The following is a 22,089-nucleotide window of genomic DNA, read 5'->3' on the forward strand; positions in this document are numbered from 1 at the left end:
TCGGCATATGTGTAATATGCTGGAAATAGAACCGCAGCGTAGGATACCGAGTCTAAACTGTTCCGCTCCGGGCTTCGAAGGGGTTCACATCCGTGACCTACAGAGCGGAGGGAATGAAGGAAACTTGACACTAGGCTCCGTGTATGACATAGTCAACTGTGATGGTTCCCACTATAAGAAACGTGAATGGGAAGCCAAAGCGCAGCCCCGTGCGGCTCCAGCTACTGCACCGCCCCAACCTTCGTTCCGCTCCGAGCAGAAGTGCTTGGCAATTTTGGCAACTGGCGAGTTGGCTCATGGTTCGCAAGACAATCCACGGAGCTTCTCTTTTTAGATTAACTTTAGATAATAACCCATTGAGCATCCCTTAAGCAAAATAAGCTTTTCTTTCTTCCGTCCTTACATTAATGTGTGCATCAGTGGCGTAACTAGGAATATGCTTGGGAGGGAGGGGTGAGAGGGCCTGCGGTGCGACCCTCCCTCCTCGAAAAACGGGGTATCCGTGACAATTTTTGAAAAATGACATGCCAGGAAATACATTATACATCATTTTGGCATTTAAAATTTAGCTTTGAGCAGATGCAGTTATTATATGTCAAAACTAGACAATAGTTTTAAATATTTTTTTATTTCTCTGAGGCTTTGGGGGGGATCTATCCCCCTCATCCCCCCATAGTTACGCCACTGGTGTGCATTAGGCCCAGCGTACACGGAGCGACTATTTTGAGACCACAGTTGGGAATCTATTGCGTCTGCAATCAGTTTGCAACTGGAACAAAACTTCTGTCCGCACACGGGTGTAATGACAAAGGGCTGGTTGTAAATCAGTTTCGTCCATTGCGCAATCAGTGCAGTATTTATTTAGTGCGGTACGTGTTGTTTTTTAGCCCTTGCCTTGGCCGTTAGCGCTTACTATCAGTGAGTCAGGCGAAGAAGACGCTGTGAACTATTATCAATACGAAAGACGTTAAATAGTTTGTACTTGTTCAGGACTTCATGCCTCTCTACTGCTCCAACGAGCTTCATGTTGAGTTCTTGATCATTCATTTTGAGATCGGCACTATATGGCCGTCAAAATACCACCAAAACACCACGTGGTCTCGTGCAACTGAAGTCTGCAACGCAACTGCAACCGCGGGCCCACAGTTGCATGTGACTGGTTTCAGACTGATTTGAGATCGTCAAAAACCAGTCGCGTCGTGTGCGCCTCCCCACTCAACATTGTCGAGGTCACAAAACAGCTACGCGCGCAACTGGTTTGCAACGGTAGTTGTAAAACCGTCACACCGTGTGCGCTGGGCCTTAGCGTTAATTAAATTTCAGTGATGAAACTTGTTGAAAGGTGATGTCTGAGCTTAAAATCGCGGTTCCTCCTCGTCCCCATTCCGCTGACATTATCACTTGATAATTTTATCAGATTACCTTTCCGTATTGGGTTACGTTTGCGGAGGGGCAAGTCATTAGGATGGAGCTCAATTTTCCCTTTATAAATCGTATCAGATTTCATTCTGTATTAGTTTACATTCGCAGAGGCATTTATGGATGGAATGGAGAAAATTTTCCCTTCGAAAAACCTATCAGATTACTTTTCCGTATTGGGCTACATTTCCGGGAGGACTGGAGAGCCTCAACGTTTTTTTCAAGATTGGTTTCACATTACATTTCGGTATCGGATTATATTTTGGTAGAGGCAGGTGGACGGTTACCTCAAGACTTGGAGAGGGAGAAGTATTCAAAACTTCATTGCTAGGTGTTCAACCAATGGGCACCGATTTTTGTCTACTCTGCCTCCATCTGGAGTGGTCTCTCCATCAAATGGCAATATTTCTCTTGCCGTCTTATCCTTTCATGATGTTGTTTACCTGCAAATGGCGCGTTTGCTTGAGATCGTCCTAATGCGTGCTCGATTGCTTGAGGATACTATCTGAATTGTGCTTACATAGTGCCATTAACTCGATGGGTATGGGATCCAAATGAAATAATTTCTCAAGTCCGATATACAAGGTGAATGATAATGCGACTGAAATCATTCGCCATGTATAACGGAAAAATTCGCGAATGAACCGTCATGCGCATGATCACTTACCGTGAATAGTGGCCTTTAGCTTTACTGGAACCCATGTTAACCGCTAAGAAAGTTGAGATATGTGACAACAAATTGGGTGAATACCTTGAAGATGACAGGCTAGAATGAAAGCACCTCTCTTTGATGATTCTCTACCAGTTTTACTATAACAGCATGAAATTATTTTCCAGTGTTAAGTCACGGTACACTGGAGTTTTGAAGAATTGCATCTCGTTGAGTAACTGCTCTGTTGCTATGATAATCGATGGCAATTAATTTCCACGATTTTGAATAGAATTATCCGTGATCCTTAAATATTTAGCAATTTTTACTACGCTTTGTATAACACAATATTGGCACTCAAAGAATTAAAATTTGGATGACTATTCCTTGGCGTCTATAGTATGAGAGGTAGAAGTGAGTTGGGAACCAGAGTGTGTTTTTTTAGAGCTCATGTAATTAACTTTATACTTTTTCAACAGCGACAACTTATTTGTGCAGTAATACACATGTACACCATACTCATTGCAGTCGCATTTCAATGCGCTGCGATATGGAAATATTGAGAAAGCATGGTGAAGCTGAGCCTTTTTTAAGCCTCGGCTGTATAGTAAGTAAATGTTTCGAAAATCTTCTTGGGGTGAAAATTTTTGCGCGACTTCGAAAGTACGTGATATCAGCATGGATATAAAAACATTGAGTGCCTTTTCAATTATTTGCATAATGCCCCACGAGTATTGGTAACATCTGATACCTCTGATAGCATTTTCTACTTAAAATAATTTGTCGAGCATAAATTAATACTTATGCGCTGTTTGTGACGCGGTGATTTTTACGAATTCTGTCGAACATCACGGAAAAATGTCGTCCGGAAGAAATGGAACGGGCCCGCATGACAGAAGCTTCTAAAATATAAGAAATATTCTGTAGTTGTGTTAGTAAATCACAGACAGCGACTGATAATGATATGGATAAATATTCCAATTATTGGCTCGTAGTTATCGATTAATCTTCTAATTTTTGTATGTTACCAAGGTGTCTAAAAATGAAAACATCAAACTGATTTTATAGAATGGTCTTTGGTGAGGCGAAAAAAAATTCCTTCGGGCCGAATTTGAACCAGCGACCTATGGATATCTGAATGTCTTTCCTTCTACAGTCCACCGCTCTACCAACTGAGCTACCGAAGGCTATGTTCCATGAATGGATATTAAAAAGCGTGGAACGTATAAAGCGGCACAGTTTTAAAAAGTGCCAAATTTCGCTTTCACTTTCCGCCCCACCCACCTCAGTGGCAGCCGCAAGCCGGGAGACACGCTCCGGCCTCTCAAACTTGTTGGATGCTCCTCTGATATGATAGAATTCCAAATTTTTGAGAAAAATCATCGGCGATTTGAATGCATTTCCTTTATTTTATAAGGACACTATGGTGCACCATGTCCACTGCAATCACAATAGATCCATTCCCAATGTCTAGTTGTAAAGGCGTAGTACTGATGTGTAACACTATCTACAGAAATAGTAAAAAGTATCAAATTTCAGCATTATTAATGAAATTCTTATAATTAAACAAATTTAGCAATAACGGTGTGTATTTTAGTGGAAGAGCAAAACCTTATTTTTGTCTTCGGGGTTATCGAATTGTAGACGTAAAGCTGTGAGGGACACAATTGATGAGGGAAAACAATAATGATTAAGTTAATACTTAATCATAAGTATCATATCGTGCTAAAAGCTATATTTTCAGGTCCTTGATCTTCGAGCTCTTTATTTCATTTTCGTCATACGCAGGGGAGACTGGGGTAATGGCGCTCACTATCATTTCTCGTAAAGCGGACAACGCAGAGTCAAACTGATTGGTGCTGTCAACTCACGACATTTTATGGATATACTTCTGGACTGCTGGCTGTCTTGCCAATCTTAAATTGCCTAGTGTGTAAGAAAGACTATTTTGGCGTTTCGCCTTACAAGAAAGACAATAGTTTATTCCACTATCACCTCTTACCGTTTACTTTTCATCGGTAAAGACTGATCTCGCAATAAAAAAGTAAGCCCTATTGTTCTTTCACGCAGCGTTTTATTATGTTTTTAAGCGCTGATATTTATTTTTTTAGCCGTTGAATGAAAACATGCAGTTGGGGTAATGGCAGTCGCTTTGGCAACTGACCAGCATTACCCCATTAGTACTAACGGAAATTGGTACCTCTTTCTACTGCGAAGGCGCCGGAAAAGATGGAGGAATGTGGTATCGGTGCGCTACTTATGCATAATGGGCACATCAAGAATGCTCTAGATGGAACACTTCTGAGGGGTATTATTTATGTGACATGCTCCGGAATGTAAAATTAACTTAATCTTCTAAAAGCTCATCAACAATAAGCATATTGGCAGTGCCCTTAAAATTTTCAGACTTTTTTATCATGTAAAGATATTTTTTTTAATCATTTACTTCATGTTGTGTCCATACTTCCATTTACTTCTTTTTAATTTCTTAAATGCGGAATTATTTATTATAATAAACATAAATATTTCAGTCTAACGTGCTTATTTCATCGAAAATCCTCATATTTCTTACTTTATAACCAATAAGTAGAACATGACATTACCGACTGTCATTACCCCAGGGGAGGTGTAATACCGGTCAAAGGTGATTTTGCCATATTTTCAATTTCATCAATACCTAAGGTTAATTAGGGTTCCATTGAGGTCTGCAATAGGTAAAATATACTATACGTAAGCGATTCCACACGATTGCGTATCAGATTTCAAACAAAGGAAACTTTATACTCATTTTCCCTTAGGCGGCCGTCATTACCCCAGTATTCGCTACGTTTTCAACAGTTGAGCCTGACGCCACGAAGTCAGGTTAATAGATGTTATACTAACAAATCGGCAGTCGCAAGACACGCTGCCCGAGGACACGATGAAGACATCGAGAACCTCGGTAGGTTCGCAAGAAATAAATATTAAAAAGCAAGAATTTTTAGAGTGTTCCCGGAGATAAAGAAACTCTAAAACAAATTCCACATAAAAAAGAACAAACACTCATAAACACGAGACTTTCAGTTGTGCCTATAAGACGAAACACCATCCGGAATATTTCTTATCCACTACATTTATTGGGCAACAATGTCGATATTACTAGCCCAAACGATATCTCTGGTGGAGGAAAAAAAAACGCTGGAAGCTATTACTAGAAAACTAAGGTATTTTGTATACTTTCACTCTTAAAAATAATTTTGTAAGGGTAGCCAGGAGTATCAAGAATAGCAAAGCCAAGCAATAAGTTTGCAAGCAAATACTCACTAGAAGGCCCGATTTCAGCATTCATAAATGGCACCACGAAATTCGACGTCGAACAGCGGTGGTTTTCAGCTACATCGGCCAAAAGTAACGCAATAACGGCTATCCGCAGAAAGTTCTACACTGTTGAATTCACTCGGCATGAACCCAAGCACACAGAGAATGTCGTACACCTGACACCGACATAGAGAAGAGCAGATGAAGTTCACGAAACAGTTCACCAATCGCGCACAATTTTTTTATTCTTGTACAGACTGATGTTACCACATACCTATTGAGGCGGCTTCCAGGGTAGCATTTAAATATCTACTAAACTAGTAACTTCCCACTTCACTTGCATTGCACTGTAAGAAACTAACTTAGCCGTACTTCAATGGTCCGACAGCTAACACGACCGAAGCACAACTGAGGAGAAGAAAGTCTTTTAATACGGCATATCCCCGGCGTAGCACCAGAGCAATTCGTATTCGACCCACAAACAAATATTTCCACAGAGCAATGGCATGACCTTCGGCAACACAGACGTGTTAACAACGAAACCGTTTCGACTAAGTAAGTAACGGCGTATGCCCTTGGCCAATTTCAATGCATCATACAACGTCATGCATTCCTTAGAACCAATAGGACCTAAGATTTGCTATTTACCTACTTGCACAAGTAGTATTTATGCGAAGACACCGAACATCAAGATTCATATGCTTGTAGATGAGGTCAGTACAGGCAGGAAGTATTTTACCAGGAAATGATAGATCATATGGAATGAAGTTTTATGGTGGCAGTGGAAGTAAAGAATGATAAATAAATCCTTAAGGTGATTGTTACTATACCCTATTGTAGAAAATTGCAGTTGAAGCTCAGGAAATCCACGTGAGAAATAAAAAACAGTGAATTTTAGCGTACGTTAAATATATCTCTTTAATCGACATAAAATTAAAAAAGAAAGACAAAGAATGAGCTGGAAAATTAAGAACCGGAAAAATATAGCTTTTAGCAAACTTTAGTTTTTTATTTGCGTAGCGATACGGATCAGTACTACGTACTTAGGCATAGAGAATGGACCAGTGGCGCCGACTACATGGGGCCTGAGGGGGCCCGAGCCCCCTCAAAAATTCGTTATGGGTGTGAGGAAAAAATGTGTCAGGCTTTTCGATTTTCCCCGGAGTGTCCAGATATTGAGATTCGAGTAATTAGGGTTCTAATGTTGATCATATGACTCTTCTGAAATGCTTAAAAAACTTAAAACTCATTACTTATACAATTTCCCGGGGTAAGATCCCCAGTTTGGGCCCCCCCATATTTTTTGTAAGTCGGCCTTCCTGGAATTTATGATTACAATAGAAATTACCATGCACCATAGTATTTATAAAAAAAGGAAAATTCATTTAAATCGCCGATTGATTTCCTCAAAACATCACACTTGCGTCGTATTAAAGGAGTATCCAACATGTGTGAGAGGCTGGAACGTGTCTCGCGGTCTGAGGCTGCCACTGAGATGGGTGGGACAAAAAGTGAAAGTGAAATTTGCACTCTTTAAAACTGTGCCGGTTTTTACCAACTACGCAGCCTGTTAATCGCAATCACAACATCGCCTTCGGTAGCTCAGTTGGTAGAGCGGTGGACTGTAGAAGGAAAGACAATCAGATATCCATAGGTCGCTGGTTCAAATCCGGCCCGAAGGAAATTTTTTTCGCCGTACTTAAACCGTATAAAATCTTTAATCGTTTAATTTTTAGGCATCTTAATGCTACACTTAAAATTTGAAGGTTAAAAACTACAAGCCAACAATTAGAAGAGTAATCCAAGTCATAATTAGCCGTCGTTTTTTAATTTACAACTGTTTATATAAGATTTCTCCTATTGCCGTCACGCCGCGCCGTTCCATTTCTTCCGGACGATATTTGATCGTACTATGCCACGAACCTCCTTAAAATCATCAAAAAAATTAGTTAATGCCTGATAGAATAATTGTAAGTATTAAGGCCGTTTTACACGGGGCACGGAATTGCGCAGGTTAGAGCTGCATTAATTTCCAAAATGGCATGGAATTGCGCGAATGCATGAACGAAATTAGAACAGGGGCTATTTTGCCGTCTCGCATCCACGCATTCTCGCATGAGTTCTAGCAATTCACCGCTTTATACGATGTAATTTTTATTGCGCCTTCGCACGTACGTCATATTGCGCAATTCCGTGTACCGTGTAAAACGGCCTTTAAATAGTATCAGAGTTTACCAATACTAGTAGGGGATGATGGAAATGATTGAAAATGCACCTCCAGGGTGCTCTTTGCCACTTATATTCATGCTGATATTTCATACTTTTCCACACGATTCTTAGTTGTACAAAAATATTTGCTCCATGAAGATCTTAAAAGCTTTTACTGACAATATAGCAGAGGCGCAGCTTCACCATACCTGCAGTTCCTCAACAATCCAAGCCCGTGACGCACACCGCCTTTCTCAGCGATTTCCAACTAAATTATTTCCTTACATAAGCATAGATGGTGAATCCAAAGGATAGGGTGCACATCTGTATTACTACACAAATCAGATGCCGCTATGTGATTAAAGTGAAAAAGTATTAAGTTTTTAACATAATCCTTGAAATACAACACTCTGGATGCCACGTACTTCTGCTTCTCATTCCAAGGAAGTAATATTTGATCGCTAATCTTTTTAAGATAAAAATGCAACTGTACCGAAAATTGGCTGAATACTTCACAATATAAAGTAAAAACAAGATTTTTTTTACGAAAGATACAGATTTGAATTTTCGAGTTATTCTGCTTCAGCCGAATTGTGTACTAAAAAGCCAAATGGCTAAATATTTCAACTGATTCGGGCGTGATAAAGTTCAACATATTGAAATGAAAGGCCGTTGCACTTTTCCACAATAATTTAATGCGTTCGACGCGCTTCGATTCACAGAGATCTCTCGAAGATCGTCCATTTACTATTCGTTGACATTTATAATTTATAATATACAATTTTTATGCGAAACAAAAACGGTAAAAATAGTTTATTCGATCTTCCACTTCTAGGTACTCTCTGTGCCGCAAAACCTCCTTATGTCATCGTGAATTTTCTTTGAATATATATCATTCGAGATATAATGTATATTTTGTCATAAAAACACCCGAGTACGTTCCATACCAGGCTAGCACAAGTTGTTTCACTGAAACATAAGTCCAATTTGTGCGATAAGCATTCATCAGATCCGCGCACTTATCATACGGAAACAAAGGGACTTTAGTTTTCACAGTTCCCTCGGTAGATCAGTGGTGGACTACAGAAGGCAACAAGAGTAAGATATCAATGGGTCGGTGATTCATCTCATGCTCGGAGGTATTTCTTTTATTTGGGTATTCTTAAAATATAATAAAAATACTTTGTTCTATTCCACACTTTATTTTAAATAGTACGACGCGGGTTTCTGCATATCATGCTATCATCCTGTATTTTCATTTTATGATGAAGCAGTTCCACAAAGTAACGCCGGAGACCGTGTCTTCTATTAGGAATCTATTTCCATATATATTTAATGAGATTTATTTCTCTCCAAATGATTTTTCCTTGTAGAGCAATAATTGGTGCTCGGAATATTTATTAGCAGTATAATATAAATACGACTATTCCACTAGCTCTCATCAACCTTTGTTGACCATAGCAAATATCGATAAGTATTGTTTCACAATAATTTCTCTAATGGTACCTACTATAACTAATGAATGCATTAAATGGACGTTATAACAGAGTTAAAACCACCGCAATCCAATGTTATCATTTAGAGAATACAACAAGGTTAGCTATCAGTAATTTATTTTTAAGGCCTCAGAAATAGCTGTCAACAACATTCGGAAACTCATTAATTATCCCAAGTGAGCACGAGTGTTCACACGAGAGAATTCAGTCATTGTAAAGGTCACGGAGCGGAATCAACGCCACCTTTGAGTGGTTCTTCTGCATTTGTCTCGCTCATACGAGAGGATACGTTATCATCGCTTTAATCGGCGTATTTATGGGGAAGGAACGGGGGCACGTGCTCTCCTCCCAAGACGCTTAAAAATGGACAAGATTTCTAATAATACGATTATCATTATGTTCGTTTCATTTTTTATGTTACAGAGCATCAATACAAGCCTTGAGGACAACTCAAGGAGACAGATATGCCGGTCAATGGTTATTCGCTAATCAGTAGGGTGGGCCGAAAAAAGGTTTTTTTTCCTGATCAAATTTGCCCTGTGCGGGAAAGTTGCGAAATGATATAAGGGTCTCGCACACAAATTTTTTTTCAAATCGGATAATATTAACCACTGCCGCCCGAGCTCTAAAGTTTAAAATTTTGCGAAAAATCAGGCTGATTTCAGAATCAAACGGCTATGAAGACGAATTTTATGAAAATATGGGATAATGGATTATATCAGAGAGTGGATACATGTTTATAGTTTATGAAAATGAAATTTGAAGTTTTTTTGACAAAATCTATGGTTAAAAAAATGTCTATGAATTAACAACAAAATAAGAGTATAGACCACCCGCATAACACAACTCATTTTTGCCTACATTTCTAAAACTCCATTTTGGGGGCTAAAATGCAGGTAAAATAATATTTATTTCGATTGAATTTCATTTCTTATCAAATAAGTCATCATATGGTAGTAAATAATCCCACAAAAAGTAATAATAAGGTAAATTATTTGAAATTAACATCAATCATAATGACGAATAACGTACCTGTGGAGCTATTTTCAACAAGAAATTCAGCCAAGGCTTAGAAAAAACAGAACCTCAACACCAAGCATTTCACTAAGTAGCTCTCTGCTAGTTTCGTAAAGAAACTACCCAGAACTCACCACGAGGAAGAGGCTACCATCGAGTTCCACCCGTGTCCGCCCCAGCCAACCTTCCGAAGGACACGATTGTGAAAGCACATCAATTACTCTGAGAAAATTATTCTATTCTATTATTATTACTATTATTATCATTATCCGTCTCTTATGCACGATAATGCCTATCCATGCCTACGTTCTATACTGCACACGGATTTTGATGCTAACATTATCATTTGTACCATCCTTTCAACTGCTTGTGTATGGCAGGGAAGAGGTACTTCTAATACAGATCTTTCCGTAACAAGGTCTTCCAAGTTTTTGTTTGTCACCCCAGCTACTATTGGTGGTTGATTTACCTGAATTGGTTCACAGTCAACCAAGTCGATATAATTTTGAGCATCGAAGTTTAGAAAGATTTTGTGCTTTCCCGGCGAATGGACTGAGTGAAGAGTTCTCGGGACCGCCACCGGGTCAGGAACTCCATTATCTGCCGACGTTTCGATGCCGGACTCGGTCATCGTCCTCAGGGCTGTGAAGTGTTCATCCACAGCATTGAGGACGATGACCGAGTCGGAAATCGAAACGTCGGCAGATATAGAGTTCCTGACCCGGTGGCGATCCCGAGAACTCTTCACTCCATCGAAGGTTAGCTTTGGAAAATTCGAATTTCCTCAATTCCTCCTGCTGAGTTTCTCTCGATTTCAATGTATTTGTGATGGCCATTGCACGAATTTGTCTGCGTTCATCGGCTAACATTGCAAGCGGAATATTCTCTGGATGAGCAAAATTACATTTCCCTAAAAATAGAGTAGCGGCGTAATTTGATGTCTCTATCTATATATTTCATAAGAAGATCATGTTCATAATATACTTCGGGACTTCTGTTCAATATTGTCTCAATTTTATTGAAAACCGCATTGGAGCGTGTACTTCATTTTGCCAGGGTCATCAGCTCTTTTGACGGTTCTGAACGATAGTTCATTGCAATGAAGCAGGCAAACAAACCAATGCAAAGGTCTTCTTAGGGCCATTTCCATTCTCCTGATTACTCCAGCATGGCTTCCGGTGTTAACCTCAGTTACATCGCATACAATTGCTTGGAGTCCATCGATAATGATCATTTCCTCCCCTAGAAAATTCGTTATGGAATCTTAGAGGCCAATAGCTTTGCTGACACATGGAGTGACATGCCATTAGTAGCGTGAACCGGGCTCTTGAACGAGAGTTACATGCTCCTCACCTATTGTTTTTCACTTTGATTTACTATAAACGAAAGCAGAGTCTTTCCTCTCGTCGAAGTAAAGAGCTTGCAGTTTAAAAGTTCCCACATTCCTCCGAAGAGACGTGCGCAATCTTTCTCTTTCCCTTCTAACTTTGTTCTTGTCAACAAAAAGTACATTGACTCCTTGAGTAACCAACCCGATATCTATTAGGAGCGCAGATGTAAGTGCTGCAGAGGTATGGTTTGACATGCAGAATTATTCACAGGATGATGCAAATCTTGGCAATTTCAAATTACTTACACTAACTTTTTTCCACGAAATCCTCTCCTTCACTTGCATCACATAACTCTCCGTTCAATGTCATTTCATCACCTGAGTCTTCCGAACTGAAGTGTTTTGACAAAATAGGGTGGAACATTCGGGTGTTTCTTTGTTCCTTCTAACCTGCGAAGCCTCGTCTTCCTATTTTTGGTCTCCTGCACATCGATGGCGCCTATCTTCATTTTCCTGCCAATTCTCTGTCCTTAGGGAATTCCCATTCTAAACAAGGCATTTTCGAAAGAATATCACAAACAGAATCAGTATCACTAAAGCAATTTACATGCCGCAACATCAAAAAGCTGACGTGCGTGACGAAGAAAGTCTTGCTTTAGATCAATGAAAGCATTCTTGTTGACAGATCGAAGAATATTGCGATTATTTCCATGATATTGAATAATTTGTCATACAATTTACCTATATCCAACAACGGGGATAGAGGATCTATGCCAAATGCCTTCAATGGCATAAGCCACTGTATCCGCGATTCTCGACAGAGAAATAATGGTATTTTAACTTTCTTCTTCAATGTACCGAGAGTACAAAAACATTTCCATCATCTCTTCATAAGTGGGCAAATCATTACCTATGAAATTTTTGGGTGCAACAAATATCACGCACTTCACTCCACACCTGATACGCTTTCCCTCTATTCTAACCATTGCGTCAATCCTCCCGTAATCCTTTGGAAGGTTGGTTGGGGGACACGGGTGGAACTCGATGGTAGCCTCTTCCTCGTGGTGAGTTCTGGGTAGTTTCTTTACGAAACTAGCAGAGAGCTACTTAGTGAAATGCTTGGTGTTCAGGTTCTGTTTTTTCTAAGCCTTGGCTGAATTTCTTGTTGAAAATAGCTCCACAGGTACGTTATTCGTCATTATGATTGATGTTAATTTCAAATAATTTACCTTATTATTACTTTTTGTGGGATTATTTACTACCATATGATGACTTATTTGATAAGAAATGAAATTCAATCGAAATAAATATTATTTTACCTGCATTTTAGCCCCCAAAATGGAGTTTTAGAAATGTAGGCAAAAATGAGTTGTGTTATGCGGGTGGTCTATACTCTTATTTTGTTGTTAATTCATAGACATTTTTTTAACCATAGATTTTGTCAAAAAAACTTCAAATTTCATTTTCATAAACTATAAACATGTATCCACTCTCTGATATAATCCATTATCCCATATTTTCATAAAATTCGTCTTCATAGCCGTTTGATTCTGAAATCAGCCTGATTTTTCGCAAAATTTTAAACTTTAGAGCTCGGGCGGCAGTGGTTAATATTATCCGATTTGAAAAATATTTTGTGTGCGAGATCCTTATATCATTTCGCAACTTTCCCGCATAGGGCAAATTTGATCAGGAAAAAAAACCTTTTTTCGGCCCACCCTACTAATCAGCGCTCGAAAGAAAGAAGTATCGCCAAAGTGGGAAATGGTCTCGAAAATTGTCGTAATTATTTATGCAACTTATTAATATTTATGTATTAATAACTTTAACATTAAAATAATATTTCGAATTTATATTAAGTTATTGTTTCACGTTGTTTTTATCTCAGATATAAGAAGACCGTTGGCCCTCCAAGAAAAAAATTCTCGATATGTTACGCAATTATTTCTCTAATGGTACTATGTAACTATTGTATGCCCTCCCTCCCCCAAGAAAAATATCTTGGATCCATCCTCGATCGTTTTAAAGGACGCTTGTCTATTCCCGAGAATAGATTAAATCAGTAGTGAAGAATTGTAATAAAGCAAACGGAAAGGGCACTAATTGGCGCTTTTATGATTTTCAGTAGATACAAATTTATTTGACCACGTCAAAAATAACAATGAAATAAAAATTTAATGAGTGAAAAAAAAATATTCACACAAAGACAAAAATTCAGTGGTAAGCTGAATTATTTCAACATTTACTTTAACCTTCATGTTTAAAGAATAGCTACTCGTTATTTGCAATGATATATAATGATACGGAGGTCATACGCTTTGAAATCAATTCAACACCGAAGACCCTGAATTGTGTGGATGCATAGAACAACCTCTCTATTACGAAACCCCATTTAACGAAAATTTTACGAAACCTCCCCATTTCGAAGTAATTGAGCCGGTCTCAGACCCTTCCAATGGGCATGCACGAAAAAAAACCTCCTGTGACGAACCTCTCTAATTACCTACGAAATTTCTTCACAACGAAGCCTCCGCTTGGGCCAAAAACGTGAAAAGTGTTCCTCAAGAATGATTTACTGATATAAAAACTACACTATTTTGCACACACTAGTATTTTTACCATCGGCATAGTGTAATATGCAGGAAATAGAACCGCAGCGTAGGATACCGCGTCTAAACTGTTCCGCTCCGGGCTTCGAAGTGGTTCACATCCGTGACCTACAGAGCGGAGGGAATGAAGGAAACTTGACACTAGGTTCCGTGTATGCCATAGTCAACTGTGATGGTTCCCACAATAAGAAACGTACATGGGAAGCCAAAGCGCCGCCCCGTGCGGCTCCAGCTACTGCTCCGCTCCAACCTTCGTTCCGCTCCGAGCAGAAGTGCTTGGCAATTTTGGTAACTAGCGAGTCGGCTCATGGTTCGCAAGACAATCCACGGAGCTTTTCTTTTTAGATTAACTTTCGATAATAACCCATTGAGCATCCCTTAAGAAAAATAAGCCTTTCTTTCTTCCGTCCTTACATTAATGTGTGCATCAGTGGCGTAACTAGGAATATGCTTGGGAGGGAGGGGTGAGAGGGCCCGGGGTGCGACCCTCCCTCCTCGAAAAACGGGGTATCCGTGACAATTTTCTAAAAATGACATGCCAGGAAATACATTATACATCATTTTGGCATTTAAAATTTAACTTTTAGCAGATGCAGCTATTATACGTCAAAACTAGACAATAGTTCTAAATATTTTTTTATTTCTCTGAGGCTTTGGGGGGGATCTATCCCCCTCATCCCCCCATAGTTACTCCACTGGTGTGCATTAGTGCTAATTAAATTTCAGTGATGAAGCTTGTTGAAAGGTGATGTCTGAGCTTAAAATCGCGGTTCCTCCTCGTCCCCATTCCGCTGACATTATCACTTGATAATTTTATCGGATTACCTTTCCGTATTGGTTTACGTTTGCGGAGGGGCAAGTCATTAGGATGGAGCTCAATTTTCCCTTTATAAATCGTATCAGATTTCTTTCTGTATTAGTTTACATTCGCAGAGGCATTGATGGATGGAATGAAGAAAATTTACCCTTCGAAAAACCTATCAGATTACTATAACCGTATTGGGCTACATTTCCGGGAGGACTGGAAAGCCTCAACGTTTTTTTCAAGATTGGTTTCACATTACATTTCGGTATCGGATTACATTTTGGTAGAGGCAGGTGGACGGTTACCTCAAGACTTGGAGAGGGAGAAGTATTCGAAACTTCATTTCTAGGTGTTCAACCAATGATCACCAATTTTTGTCCACTCTCCCTCCATCTGAAGTAGCCTCTCCATCAAATGACAATATTTCTATTGCCGTCTTATCCTTTCATGATGTAGTTTACCTGCATATGGCGCGTTTCTTGAGATCGTCCTAATGTGTGCTCGTTTGCTTGAGGATACTATGTGAATTGTGCTTACATAGTGCCATTAACTCGATGGGTATGGGATCCAAATGAAATAATTTCTCAAGTCCGATATACAAGGTGAATGATAATGCGACTGAAATCATTCGCCATGTATAACGGAAAAATTCGCGAATGAACCGTCATGCGCATGATCACTCACCGTGAATAGCGGCCTTTAGCATTACTGGAACCCATGTTAACCGCTAAGAAAGTTGAGATATGTGACAACAAATTGGGTGAATAACTTGACGAAGACAGGCAAGAATGAAAGCACCTCTCTTTGATGATTCTCTACCGGTTTTACTATAACAGCATGAAATTATTTTCCAGTCACGGTACACTGGAGTTTTGAAGAATTGCATCTCGTTGAGTAACTGCTCTGTTGCTATAATAATCAAGGGCAATTAGTTTTCACGATTTTGAATAGAATTATCCGTGATCCTTAAATGTTTAGCAATTTTGACTACGCTTTGTATAACACATTATTGGCACTCAAAGAATTAAAATTTGGATGACTATTCCTTGACGTCTATAGTCTGAGAGGTAGAAGTGAGTTGGGAACCAGAGTGTGTTTTTTTAGTGCTCATGTAATTAACTTTTTACTTTTTCACTAGCGACAACTTATTTGCGCAGTAATACACATGTACACCATACTCATTGCAGTCGCATTTCAATGCTCTGCGATATGGAAATATTGAGAAAGCATGGTGAAGCTGAGCCTTTTTTAAGCCTCGGCTGTATAGTCAGTAAATGTTTCGAAAATCTTCTTGGGGTGAAAATTTTTGCGCGACTTCGAAAGTACGTGATATCAGCATGGATATAAAAACATTGAGTGCCTTTTCAATTATTTGCATAATGCCCCACTAGTATTGGTAACATCTGATACCTCTGATAACATTTTCAACTTAAAATAATTTGTCGAGCATAAATTAAAACTTATGCGCTGTTTGTGACGCGGTGATTTTTACGAATTCTGTCGAACATCACGGAAAAATGTCGTCCGGAATAAATGGAACGGGCCCGCATGACAGAAGCTTCTAAAATATAAGAAATATTCTGTAGTTGTGTTAGTAAATCACAGACAACTACTGATAATGATATGGATAAATATTCCAATTATTGGCTCGTAGTTATCGATTAATCTTCTAATGTTTGTATGTTACTAAGGTGTCAAAAATGAAAACATCAAACTGATTTTATAGAATGGTCTTTGGTGAGGCGAAAAAAAATTCCTTCGGGCCGAATTTGAACCAGCGACCTATGGATATCTGAATGTCTTTCCTTCTACAGTCCACCGCTCTACCAACTGAGCTACCGAAGGCTATGTCGTTGGAACGGATATTAAACTGCGTGGAACGTATAAAGCGGCACAGTTTCAAAAAGTGCCAAATTTCGCTTTCACTTTCCGCCCCACCCACCTCAGTGGCAGCCGCAAGCCGGGAGACACGCTCCGGCCTCTCATACTTGTTGGATGCTCCTCTGATATGATAGAATTCCAAATTTTTGAGAAAAATCATCGGCGATTTGAATGCATTTCCTTTATTTTGTAAGGACACTATGGTGCACCATGTCCACTGCAATCACAATAGATCCATTCCCCATGTCTAGTTGTAAAGGCGTAGTACTGATGTGTAACACTATCTACAGAAATAGTAAAAAGTATCAAATTTCAGCATTATTAATGAAATTCTTATAATTAAACAAATTTAGCAATAACGGTGCGTATTTTAGTGGAAGAGCAAAACCTTATTTTTGTCTTCGGGGTTATCGAATCGTAGACGTAAAGCTGTGAGGGACACAATTGATGAGGGAAAACAATAATGATTAAGTTGATGCCTAATCATAGATAGACTGTGTGGAATGCAAGTATCATATCGTGCTAAAAGCTATATTTTTCAGGTCCTTGATCTTCGAGCTCTTTATTTCATTTGCGTCTTTTAATTTTAGAGCTTTGATCATACGCAGGGGAGACTGGGGTAATGGCGGTCACTATCATTTCTCGTAAAGCGGACAACGCAGAGTCAAACTGATTGGTGCTGTCAACTCACGACAGTTTAAGGATATACTTCTGGACTGCTGGCTTTCTTGCCAATCTTAAATTTCCTAGTGTGTAAGAAAGACTATTTTGACGTTTCGCCTTACAAGAAAGACAATAGTTTATTCCACTATCACCTCTTACCGTTTACTTTTCATAGGACGAGACTGATCTCGCAATAAAAAAGTAAGCCATATTGTTCTATCACGCAGCGTTTTATTAAGTTTTTAAGCGCTGATATTTATCATTTTAGCCGTTGAATGAAAACATGCAGTTGGGGTAATGGCAGTCGCTTTGGCAACTGACCAGCATTACCCCATTAGTACTAATACACTTTTTATTCTATGCTTCAGAAGCCCAGAAAATAATGAGGAAAACTAATAAAGCTAGTAGTGTGTAGCAGAGATATTCAATTAAAAATCATAAGAAAACGGCTGCTATTACTAAAAGAAAAACACACGAAGAGAAGCAAAAGAAAATGAGCAAAAAACTCTTTGAATCTGACTCAGACACTTCTATTGATGAGAAAAAGATTTGTGAAGACGAATCAGAAAGTGAGTTACCTTAAACGGAAATTGGTATCTCTTTCTACTGCGAAGGCACCGGAAAAGATGGAGGAATGTGGTATCGGTGCGCTACTTATGCATAATGGGCACATCAAGAATGCTCTAGATGGAACACTTCTGAGGGGTATTATTTATGTGACATGCTCCGGAATGTAAAATTAACTTAATCTTCTAAAAGCTCATCAACAATAAGCATATTGGCAGTGCCCTTAAAATTTTCAGACTTTTTTATCATGTAAAGATATTTTTTTTAATCATTTACTTCATGTTGTGTCCATACTTCCATTTACTTCTTTTTAATTTCTTAAATGCGGAATTATTTATTATAATAAACATAAATATTTCAGTCTAACGTACTTATTTCATCGAAAATCCTCATTTTTCTTACTTAATAACCAATAAGTAGAACATGACATTACCGACTGTCATTACCCCAGGGGAGGTGTAATACCGGTCAAAGCTGATTTTACCATATTTTCAATTTCATCAATACCTAAGGTTAATTAGGGTTCCATTGAGGTCTGCAATAGGTAAAATATACTATATGTAAGCGATTCCACACGATTGCGTATCAGATTGCAAACAAAGGAAGCTTTATACTCATTTTCCCTTAGGCGGCCGTCATTACCCCAGTATTCGCTGCGTTTTCAACAGTTGAGCCTGACGCCACGAAGTCAGGTTAATAGATGTTATACTTACTAACAAATCGGCAGTCGCAAGACACGCTGCCCGAGGACACGATGAAGACATCGAGAACCTCGGTAGGTTCGCAAGAAATAAATATTAAAAAGCAAGAATTTTTAGAGTGTTCCCGGAGATAAAGAAACTCTAAAACAAATTCCACATAAAAAAGAACAAACACTCATAAACACGAGACTTTCAGTTCTGCCTATAAGACGAAACACCATCCGGAATATTTCTTATCCACTACATTTATTGGGCAACAATGTCGATATTACTAGCCCAAACGATATCTCTGGTGGAGGAAAAAAACGCTGGAAGCTATTACTAATGGCAAAGAAAAACCCAAAAATCTCTATTTTAAATACGGAAGTCTTTAGTGAAATAATTAATTTCCAAGGTTTTCTTATGATTTCCAAGATTTTAATGAAAAATTAAAACCCTAATTATTTTCTCTAGGAATTAAAAATATAGTTATTTCCTTATTACTGATCTTTCAATTCAATTTTAAATTCACATCACAACTTTTTATAACTCTGAACATCGGGCTCAGGTTGCCCGAAAAAAGTAGATGACCACTTAGTTTTTAATTCAGTGTATGATTGCTCAGTTTTTAAAGATTAAAATTGCTTGAAATTATTCGGTATTTTGACCCTCTGCCTTTATTTAAAAGGTATACATGCATCGCTTCAAATATCCATATGACTTAAGGGAATAGAATGCACAAGAACACATTGAGAAGAGACTCCGGTGAGAGCTCACATTATAATTATTAGAATAGGCACGACGTTAAAGATAGCGCATATTTTATAATACATATAGGCAAACTTGAAAAATTGGAATACTCTACCACGAAGCCATAAACTTCGAAGCAGGGAGTAGGTTCAAACTACGAGTAGTAGGGGAGACTGGGGCACGTTGGCCATATTTTTTAAATTTTTTATATATTATTTATTTGTACATATGTAAATTCATGAAATTATAGCTAAATTTTACAACAGCCTTTCTGAATCTTGATGGCAACTAGGAAACTTGAATATATGAGTTATAAATAAAAAAAAATAAAAAAATCCTGGGCATATGTCAAGTGGGCCAATCTGCCCCTGCATTGGGGTAAGTTGGCCCATAGCCAGGGGCAGTGCAGTGGTAGATCCAGGATAGGGTGCTAAGATTACGATTCGATTCCATCTAGTGTAAATTGAATGCTCAAGGGGGAGCTATAGCCCCTCCTACCCCATATCTCTACCTCTGGATTGTAATATACCAAAAGTATGTAAAAATGGGCCCTAAGTTTAGAGCTAATTTGTATTTCGATTCGTTGTAGACGGTAAATATGTAGAAATATACTTATAACTAAACACTTTTGTGCTAAGTGGTAACCCCCAAATACTTCGATTGTACCTAGTAGTGTGTGTTTCAACCAAATGGGGGGGGGGGTTTATAACCCCCTTTCCCCCCCGCCCCCGCAGATCCGCCACTGGCCTGGGGCAAGTTGGCCCACGTAAATTTTTGATAAGCTAAACTAGTATGATTTTAGGAAATAAAAAGTAGAAGTAAACTACTATTTTTTATTGCGATAGAAAAAATACGTATTAAGATCCGTCCATTCCCTTCGATACAACGTAAGAAAATTGCTTTATGTAAATTCCCACTAATTTCCAGTTCTGCTCACCGTGAGATATTCTAACCCATTACGGAAACAGGAGATATGTGTTGTCAAAGAAAATTGAGGGAATGCTATGGTTGGCAACAATACAAACAGCTGTAGTAATTTTCCACACTTTTTAATTTTTTCAACCGTTTTCAATGCATCCGTATCATTATCAAGAGCTATTTCTTGATTGAAGTTTTCGCGGCTCATGGTGATTAAAGAGAGACAAGGGAATGGTATTGGAGTTTGGATTTTTTTTCTTCATCTCTATAGCTTCGCGGATGAGTCGGAGAAGTATATGCCCATACCATTAAAATAGTAAACTGGAACGAGATAAAGAAAAACAAAAATAATTATAACAGAGACACCGGATTGAGAATTAGTAATACATGGAACCCACAACATTTCTTCATCTGCCCTTCTAGTCCTCACTCCTCACCCCCTCCGTCCACCCGAAATAAAAAGACAGTAGAACCAAACTCCAACACCATTCCCTTGAAGAAGTGACCAGCAGTCTGTCACGAAACGTCGGGGCAATTCCGTTACATCACGCGACATACACCCGTATGTCACGTGCAAGAATCATTATCAAGAGCTGTCTCTATCAGCAGAATATTAATAATACATGTAACATTATATCACATACATGTATCATAACATATTTATTATTTGCATAAAAATATATAGTACAGTATTATACATCATATTGGTACCATTAAAACCAGTTGAGAAAATTTAAAGCGTAGCAAATTACAATGATTGCTTGTATTATTACTATTAGTGAATTTCCTCAAAGTGAACTGGTCGATAATCAATCTGAATGCCATGGGCTTAATTAACCTGGGCGAAGAAAAACTTTAATGCTCAGCTACAACCGCATTTCAGGTTACACGGAGAAGTATATGCCCATACCATTAAAATAGTTTACTGGCTATTACTGCAATCGGCTGTGTTTGTAGGATGCAAACGGCGCGCCGCGGCATATTTGGGAAGGAACTAAGAGTTGGAGCTAGCTCCACGACGGGTCCGGAACGATCCGGAGCAAGGTTTTAGTTTCTTTCTTAACAACTCTCCCCAATGCCCTCAATTTCACCCGGGTGGGTGGTGGAAATTAGAATGCAAATTTATGCAATTCCGGTGAGTGGGGTAAACGAAGGAGGTGCAATTTGCCGAATCGTCGGTAACCTGGATAACAAATTCACATACGCAACTTTGGTCATCTAAGGGAAACAGTTTCCAGTTAGTTCGCTCTTTTTTTTTCGTTACTTTTTTTCTATACCGTACCAGGATTCTGAGTTAAATGGCCCGTGTAACCATCGGAGTGGGGAACAGTGTTGAACGGAACACTCGTTGGATAGATGGGCGCTACTTCCGATTCCCCCCGCTTGACATCGCATCGCGAGGAAATGGATACGTTCGTTATGGAGTTCGACGGGAGAGTCTTTGAAATCGGGTTACACCTGTGCCTTCCATTTCCCCGCACGGAAGAAGTGAAAATAAATACTGCGGAAGGATGCTACAGTGCAGGAATACCCATTTACATTTTACAAAGCCTCTTTTTAGGCACATTTTCAGCCTATATTCCATATGTAAAAAAAAACTTAAGTTATAAATTTCATACAGCTATGAATTTTAACACAAGTAAAAATAAATATATTTATTGTATACTCTCAATAAATAGTATTAAATTGTGAAATAACACTTTGAATACACTTTTAAGACAGCTCAGTGGTAAACAATTTCTAACAATGGCCAATTTTAGTTTATATGCCGTGTTTCCTTTTTCTAACGTTTTGAGACCT

General features: G+C 38.8%; 1 protein-coding gene and 3 non-coding genes across 5 annotated transcripts in view; 1 reads left to right on the forward strand and 3 right to left on the reverse strand.

Moving 5' to 3' along the window:
* Nucleotides 1–5,800, reverse strand: part of LOC124170324 (aminopeptidase N-like) — a 299,534-nt gene extending 293,734 nt beyond the window's left edge. For both annotated transcript variants that reach the window (XM_046549064.1, XM_046549049.1), the window contains exon 1: nt 5,372–5,800. The gene's annotated coding sequence lies outside the window, so the exon portion shown is untranslated. The remainder of the gene's footprint in view (nt 1–5,371) is intronic.
* Trnay-gua lies at nt 3,165–3,255 on the reverse strand. Its single transcript is given in 2 exon segments — nt 3,165–3,200; nt 3,219–3,255. It is a non-coding gene; the product is annotated as a tRNA-Tyr (tRNA).
* Nucleotides 5,801–6,956: 1,156 nt separating the features above from the next.
* On the forward strand, nt 6,957–7,047 carry Trnay-gua. The gene is given in 2 exon segments: nt 6,957–6,993; nt 7,012–7,047. It is a non-coding gene; the product is annotated as a tRNA-Tyr (tRNA).
* A 9,537-nt stretch (nt 7,048–16,584) lies between these two features.
* On the reverse strand, nt 16,585–16,675 carry Trnay-gua. The gene is given in 2 exon segments: nt 16,585–16,620; nt 16,639–16,675. It is a non-coding gene; the product is annotated as a tRNA-Tyr (tRNA).
* Between the last annotated feature and the right edge of the window lie 5,414 nt (nt 16,676–22,089).

This window comes from Ischnura elegans, chromosome 1 (genome assembly GCF_921293095.1).
Source record: "Ischnura elegans chromosome 1, ioIscEleg1.1, whole genome shotgun sequence".
In the NCBI taxonomy this organism is placed as follows: Eukaryota; Metazoa; Arthropoda; class Insecta; order Odonata; family Coenagrionidae; genus Ischnura; species Ischnura elegans.